Raw genomic sequence first — 8,302 nt, forward strand, 5'->3', positions numbered from 1 at the left:
ACTTCAATGTCATTATTTTTTTATATAAAAAATTTATAAGTGATGTATATACATTAGAAATTAAAAATAATTACTTGGAACATTTTTTTATAATTTTAATATACTAAATAATTTTTTATAATTTGATTACAGTAATAAATTTAGGCACATATTTATTTAAGGTGTTTATTCATTTTCTAAAATATTTTGTATTTAGTGTACATTGATTTGATGCACATTTGGAAAAAATTATTAGACCTAGAAATATATCATCTCATCCAAATTATTGAAAGTCAAGCATACAAGTCATTTTGAATTCGGAGTTTTATTTCAAAAATCAAATATTCAATGAAATTATAAAAATATAATTGGTATTTTGTTAAATTTAGTTTTTCTTAAAAATACAAATTACGTTAATATTTTTTTTAAATAACAAAATAATTTGATATTCATAAAAGGATGAAATTACATTTATTTTTTCTTATAAAAATTGAACTTTTATATTTACAACTACCAGTCAGATGTCTTCCGATTTATCCCAGACTTTCGACTAGTTTCGTTCTTAATTTTATATACCCTTTATTATTTTTCGAGTTAATATTTTTTTTTAATTATAGATATTATTAATTTTGAGGAGATTAAATTTTTAAATTTGTATTTCATGATAAAAATTGCTAAGTTAAAGTGATATCTTGGATCCCGGGTTTTATATCAAAATTTTCAATTTTAACCTTTTCTATATCAATTTTTTATTTAAACAAATTTTTATCATTAATTTGGTTTCTACACTAACTCGGTTTCATTGAACTTGTATTCACTTTAAAAAGTTTTAAAAATTTTGACTTCCCCAATTTTATTTTTATATTAAACTTTAATTCACTTTCTTTAATTTCATAAAATTTTTAATGAAATTCAGTTTCAAATATGTCATTATTTATTATTTACTTTATTTTTATTCCAATTTTTTTTATAATGATGATTTTCAGATGAGGCTCGAAGTGAAAAAAATACTTTGTACTCCCAAACAACTTTATCGCTATGTCTGGGTATTTTTATTCCAACTTGGAATAAAATAAACAAATATCTAAACCAAAATAGATACCACTAAATAGAAGTAGGCATAATATTCGAAAAACAAAATCAATTCATTATTCAATTCGTATTCAAATCGAAAATTTGAGTTCAAAGATCAGATAAGGATATTAATTTTAAAATATTTGTCAGATATGAATCGGATACGGATATAAAAATCGAATTATCCAACATATCCGATTCGATCCATATTTTTTAAAAATATAATTAAATATATCAATAATTTGGTGTAGATATTTAAGTTGTTTAATCTTTATAAGTTTTTCATGTAGAGTTTTTTTTATAATATGTAGAGTTATTTCATGTAGAGTTAAGGCGTATAAAAGTTTATGATGACCGATCTTTTAAATATGGAGATTTAGAATACTTATTATTTTGAATTTTAAACTTTGAATATGTTTGTATATGATAGATTATTATTGTATTTGTATTTGAGTTGATTTAGAAAATTTATGTTATAAAATTTGAATATCATTGTACATGATGAATTATATATTTTATTTGTGTTTGAATTTATTTTATAAGTTTATTTATCATTTTTATCATAATTTGACTCGGATAAGGATATTAACAAATATCTATGGTTTTTATGGATACTCAATATTGTGGATATCCAAAAATTACAAATCGGATATAAATATTTAAAAAATTTTAAATTATCTACTCTTAACCAGCAGGATATCTTGATATCTCATGGTTTATCTCATCTAATTTTGTTTTGTTTTGTTTTTGAAAATGAAAAATTATTAGAAAAATGAAGAATTAAAATTTTAAAATAAAATAAACGAATATTTATTTGATGACTGAATCTGAATCCAATGGGTTTTTTTTTATGTAACACAATGATATAGGTTGATCTATTTCTTTTAAAATTCAACAAAATAAAACCTAAGGCCAAACAGTACAGTAGTAACTGTCTTCAGTCTATTTTGTCTGTCATGTTGGATGTGATGTGACTACTGGACATGATACAACGTGGTTGTTCCACGTATTTAGTAAACTGCATGATTATTTTATTTAATTTTTAATACATTTCTTCGTAAATGGAAACGAATTTGTTAGAGGGTTATTTTTGTTGAAATAGGAAAATAAATATGTGATTGAAGGAAATAGAAATAAATAAGATCGATACACAATATTTGATATAATATTATGCCCATTATTATTTCTAATCATATCTTAAAATTAATATTTCCTTCAATCACATATTTATTTTCCTATTTCAACATTCTCCCTCAAGATTGATTTTGAAAGAATGCAAAAATCAATCTTGAAAAGATAATGCGATAAAAATCCATAGACATTTTCATTGTCTTTTGAAAAATCCATAAATTATGGACATAATATTATATCAAATATTGTGTATCGATCTTATTTATTTCTATTTCCTTCAATCACATATTTATTTTCCTATTTCAACAATTTTATCATTCGAACATAAAATTATCAAATATCATCGGAAATTGGTTTCGGTATGAAAATGATATATTTTGGTAAATTTTTAAAAATCAAAATAGCTCTAAATAATGTGAAACAAAAAAAAAAATGTATAAAAAAATCAAATAGATTAATGTGTGATTGAACGGAACCTCATTTAAAATCTAATTAAATACTATATTTTTTAAATCAAATTAGAAATGAATAGGGGTGAAAAATGAAAATGAAAATCATTTTTAAAAAATATTTTTTTAAAGAAAATTAAAACTCAAAATATACGTGGTGATTTGAATTTAGTGTAAAATTAAATAAATATAGTTTTAAAAAATAAAAATATAATCCAAAAATAATCGAATCATAATTTCATTGTTAAAAATAAAATGTGTGCCATGGTAAAAAAAACTTGTGGAAATGGATCCCGAGTCAAAGTTAGAAAAGTCAAACCCATAGGATTTTTGTCAAACACGAGGGTATATTATTACGCAGTGTTTCCTATAATTCGCGGCCTAATAAATTATAGTGACGAAAGTCGCTACGCATAAGAAATTCTATTTTCCTATCTAATTTCCACCAAACACTCCTTTTTTTCTTTTCTTAATTTCTCGAGGCATTTAAAGTGCCGCATAAAATTCGTAACCATGATAATAACTTATTATATAGTAAAAAACATGAATTTTTTAAAATTTGGTAAATAAATATATAAACTTCTAATTTTGTATTAAAATATAAAAATTTTAAAAATTTAGGTGTAAATTAACAACAACACTAACTTAAATTGTTTTTTGTGTTGATGTACACCAAAAAATTTAAAAGTTTGTGTATTTTTATACAAACTTGTGTGTAGTTATATCAAAAATTTTAAAATTTATATATTTTTTTACAAAATTATAAATTAATATATTTATTTATTTAATAGGTTCATATGATTTTTTGTGGTGTTCCTATTTTGATAAATTAGAGATTTTTTTTATGATGAATCTAGCTCTAGTTAATTTCGAGCTTCAAAGAACTTGGAGGAAAGTTTTAGAATTTCCTCTGTGTATTACCCAATGGCCTTGTACATGATTATATACAACTCAATGAATAGAAAAGAATCATTGCGAAAAACTAACCTAAGCTAAAAAGGCTATACAGACAGCAAAAACGGTATTGATACATAGCTCTGCAGACAATGACATTTGTCTGCTAAACCAAGTACCGCATACCAAAGAAAACCGAATTGAAAATTGTACCGATAATACTCCCCCTCAAGATGGAGAATACAGATTGTGTATTCCCATCTTGGAAAGGAGATACTGAAAAGCATCGGAAGCAATCGGTTTTGTTAGCATATCAGCCACCTGCTCATGAGAAGAAACATACAGGGGTTTAATTACACCAGAATGAACATGATCCCTGATGAAGTGGCAGTCTATCTCCACGTGTTTCGTTCTCTCATGGTGAATGGGGTTGTTTGCGAGATGAATGGCTGATTGACTATCGCAGAACACCGAAATAGGAGCAGGAGACTGGATTTGTAGATCGAGGAGTAATTTCCGAAGCCATAATAATTCACAAGTTGTCTGTGAAAGAGCTCGGTATTCTGCTTCGGCACTACTCCTGGATACAGTAGCTTGTTTCTTGGCTTTCCAAGAGATCAGTGACGAGCCCAAGAAAACACAATAGCCTGTGATAGATCGTCGTGAATCAGGGCAGGCAGCCCAATCAGCATCGGAGTAGGCAGAGAGCTGAAGAGTACTCGAGGAAGAGTAAGTGAGGCCCTGAGAAGGAGCTCGTTTCAGATAACGAAGAACCCGAAATGCAGCTTGCAAGTGATCGGAACGTGGCTGAGCAAGATATTGACTGAGTTTCGTTACTGCATAGGAAATATCTGGACGAGTGACAGATAAGTAAACCAGTTTCCCAATAAGCTGCCTGTAGAATTTAGCATCAGAGAGCAAGTCCCCAGAGTTAACACTCAGATTTGCTCGAATGTCCAGTGGAGTCGAAATCGGCTTGGCGCCTAAATAACCATATTCTTCTAACAATTCCAGGGTGTATTTTCGCTGGCAGATGTGAATTCCAGAACTTGATCGAGCAACCTCAATACCCAAGAAGTACCGAAGAGGGCCTAAGTCTTTAACTTGGAAATGTTGCTGTAATAGCAATCTTGCGGAATCAATAAGAGCAGAGTCATTACCAGCGAGTATAATGTCATCTACGTAGACCAACACCGTCACAATCCTGGAATTGACCGTCTTGATGAATAAAGAGGTATCAGATTTCGAGTGACAGAATCCATCGGAGAGCAAAACAGAGGAGAGTTTGAGATGCCACTGTCTTGATGCCTGTTTGAGCCCATAGAGAGAACGATTTAACCGGCAAACTGTTCCTTGTTCGAGAGGCTCCCCCTGAAGCTCAGAATATCCTGGAGGAGGGAGCATATAAATTTCCTCCGAGAGATCACCATTCAAGAAGGCATTAGAGACATCTAACTGGTTAAGAATCCAGTTTTGAGAGGCTGAAATAGCAAGAATCAGTCGAACAGAGGAGAGCTTAGCCACAGGACTGTAAGTGTCAAGATAATCAATCCCCTCGAGTTGAGTGTAGCCTTTGGCTACCAAGCGAGCTTTGTGCCTCTCAATAGTGCCATCAGCATGATATTTAGTCTTAAACACCCATTTGCAACCCACAGCTCGCTTATTCGGTGGTAATGGGCAAAAAGTCCAGGTCTGAGTTCGGGACAGAGCATCTAGCTCGAGTTTCATGGCATTTCTCCAGGATTCAAACTTGACAGCTTGAGTAAAGGTTCGAGGTTCAGGGGTGGTAAGGATAGAGAGAGCAAAAGTCTGATATGAAGGTAATATTTTGGAATATGAGATGGCTGAAGATAGGGGATGGGATGTAGATGGATTTTCAGGTGGTGGTTTATTATGAGTGAGATGATAAACATGGTAATCAGCAAGATAAGCAGGAGCTTTCAGAGGGCGCTGTGATTTTCGAATAATTCTCTGATCAGCAATGACAGAGGGAGAAATTGATTGGTGAGACGAGGAAGGAGACTTTGAAGGAGTAGAAGACATAGATATAGAGTCTGTTTTAGAAACACTATCCGTGATAGGGGATGGTGGTAAAACAGAATCAGTATTATGTAAAGGAATGGGAGAATCATATAAATGATATGGATTAGTTACAGAGGGAAAGAAGGTGACTGACTGAGATGGCAATGGTTGTTGCTTAAATGGAAAAACAGTTTCGTGAAAGACAACGTCCCGAGAAGTGGTAATGACATGAGTGTCGAGGTTTAGAACTCGGTAGCCTTTAGTACCAGGTGGATATCCAATAAACACAGATGGAGTGGCTCGTGGGGAGAACTTGTGTCGGGTGTTGGATTTGGTGGATACATAGCAAAGGCAACCAAAAACGCGAAGATGAGTATAGGTTGGTTCTTTCTTGGTAAGTAGCTCATAAGGTGTTTTGTGGTCAAGTAAACGAGAGGGGGTTCGATTAATGAGGTACACAGCGGTTTTAACACATTCACCCCAATATGGAAGTGGTAAATTGGATTGAAACAAAAGGGCTCGGGCGACATTTAGGATATGTTGGTGTTTCCGTTCGACTACCGAGTTTTGTTGGGGTTTATACGGGCAAGACAATTGGTGTAGGATGCCTTTGGCTTTGAGTAGTTTGGTAAAAGATAACTCGGGAGCATTGTCAGACCGAATTTGTTTAACAGATTTTTGAAATTGGTTTGCAACATAAGCCAGAAACTCAGGGAACAAAGAAATAACATCAGACTTAGATTGCATCATATAAAGCCAAGTGAGGCGTGTACAATCATCGACCAATGTAAAAAAGTACTTGTGACCATCAAGAGTTTCTACTGGAAAAGGTCCCCATACATCCAAATGGATTAAATCAAAAGGTATGGAAGATCGATGGCCACCAACTGGAAAAGAGAGACTATGCTGTTTCGCAAGAGGACATATAGAACAGCCTGTATGAGCTTTGTTTGTGAAAGTAAAACTTGGTTTGGAAGTAGCTGTCGAAGTCCGAACTTGATAAGTAGAGGAGTGACCCAATCGCTGATGCCAAAGGGTATCATTGGAGATAGATATAGCTGTACATAAGTGTAGTGGGATATCAGATGCAGGAGAAGTGTTCTGCTGCACCGTCAAGACGTAAAGATTGTTGAAGCGTTCACCCTTCCCAATCGTCAAGCCCCGCGAAGGGTCCTGGATTAGGTAAGAGTTGTTAGAAAAAGTGACAGTGAGAGGAGAATTATGAGTAAGAGCTGTAATGCTGATGAGGTTTATCCGAAAGAAAGGGACAAACAGGACAGAGTGAAGAACAATGGACTTCGACAATGAAACAGTACCAGACTTATCAACCAAAAAAGAATCACCATTAGGCAATGTAACGGTGACAAGAGGAATACATTGAAGATCAGTGAAAAGTCGAAAATCACAGCAAACATGACTGGAAGCCCCTGTATCCAGGATCCATGAAGAGGGAAGTATGGTAATATGCGGGTTAAAAGCAGAGAGGATAAAAGTGGAAGGTGTAGATATACCTGGTGAAAGAGAAGAGGCTGGGATTGAGGATGATGAAGCTGTCATGCCTGAATCTGTAGGAGTAATGCCAAGAGACTTGAGCTTCGACTGAAGCTGATCGAACAGGACCTGAGCTTGTGCCAGAGTATGTGGGCCTGAGCCAGAATCAGAGAGTCCATGGCCAGAAGAAGTATTAGTAACCAAGTTAATAGAGTGCTGTTGTCGAGAATCTGGGAAAGCCTTTGGTGTGGGTAAAAGAGGTGGTTTGGGTGAAAAAGTGGAGTTTCGAGGAGAAGAGGGGTAGCCATGGAGTTTGTAGCACCGATGTATGGTGTGACCCAGCAAACCACAATGGCTACAATGGGGGCGAGGTTTAGAAGGCGAGGTGGGGGAAAAATGAGGTTTGGATTTAGAGTAAGGTGGGGTGGTGCTGGTTTGAAAGACAACAGACTCAGACGGAAGAACTGTCTTGCGTTGATGTTCTTCCTGGGAAATGAGGTTATAAACCTTGGCCAAAGGAGGAAGAGGATCAAGCATGAGAATATGCCTGCGAGCTTGGACGTATGTGTCATTCAGTTTCATCAGAAACCTGACGACCTTGCGACGTTCCAACAGTTGTTGAAGCTTGTCAGCTGCCTGGCAAGAGCAACCACCACACAAGCAAACGGGATATGGCTCATAGTTGTTGAGTTCTTCCCAAAGAGAATGAAGCTTGGTGAAGAACGTGTTCAGATCTAAAGCCCCCTGTTGCAGAGATTCAATGCGTTGCTCAACACCGAAAATCTTGGAAACATTACTTTGTTTGAACCGTGTTTCAAGATTTTCCCAAATGGCTTGAGCATCATCCAGGTACAGAATAAGACTCCCGATGTCAGGAGACACGGAGTTAGACAGCCAGGTACCAACAAGGGCATTGCAGCGGAGCCAGGCACCGGAATCAGGATGATCCTCAGGTGGTTTCGGGATGGTACCATAGATGAAGCCCAACTTGTTTTTAGTGGTGAGAGCCTTAGTAACAGAGCGGGACCAGAGATTGTAGTTAATCTCGCCAGTGAGTTTCTCTGAAACAAGGGTGAGGCTGGAAGAGTCAGCTGGATGGAGAAATAAAGGGTTCGAGTATGGATCTGGGTTGAGAATGGTTGGTGACGGAGTTGAGGGGGAAGAAGATGGCAAAGAAGAGGTTGAAGAAATCTGGGTTGGTGTTTCGTCCGCCATTGATGTACGGAAGAAAAAAAAACTTTAAGAAGATGAAGAACAGGGAA

Source organism: Tarenaya hassleriana, unplaced genomic scaffold (genome assembly GCF_000463585.1).
Source record: "Tarenaya hassleriana unplaced genomic scaffold, ASM46358v1 Cleome15, whole genome shotgun sequence".
In the NCBI taxonomy this organism is placed as follows: domain Eukaryota; kingdom Viridiplantae; phylum Streptophyta; class Magnoliopsida; order Brassicales; family Cleomaceae; genus Tarenaya; species Tarenaya hassleriana.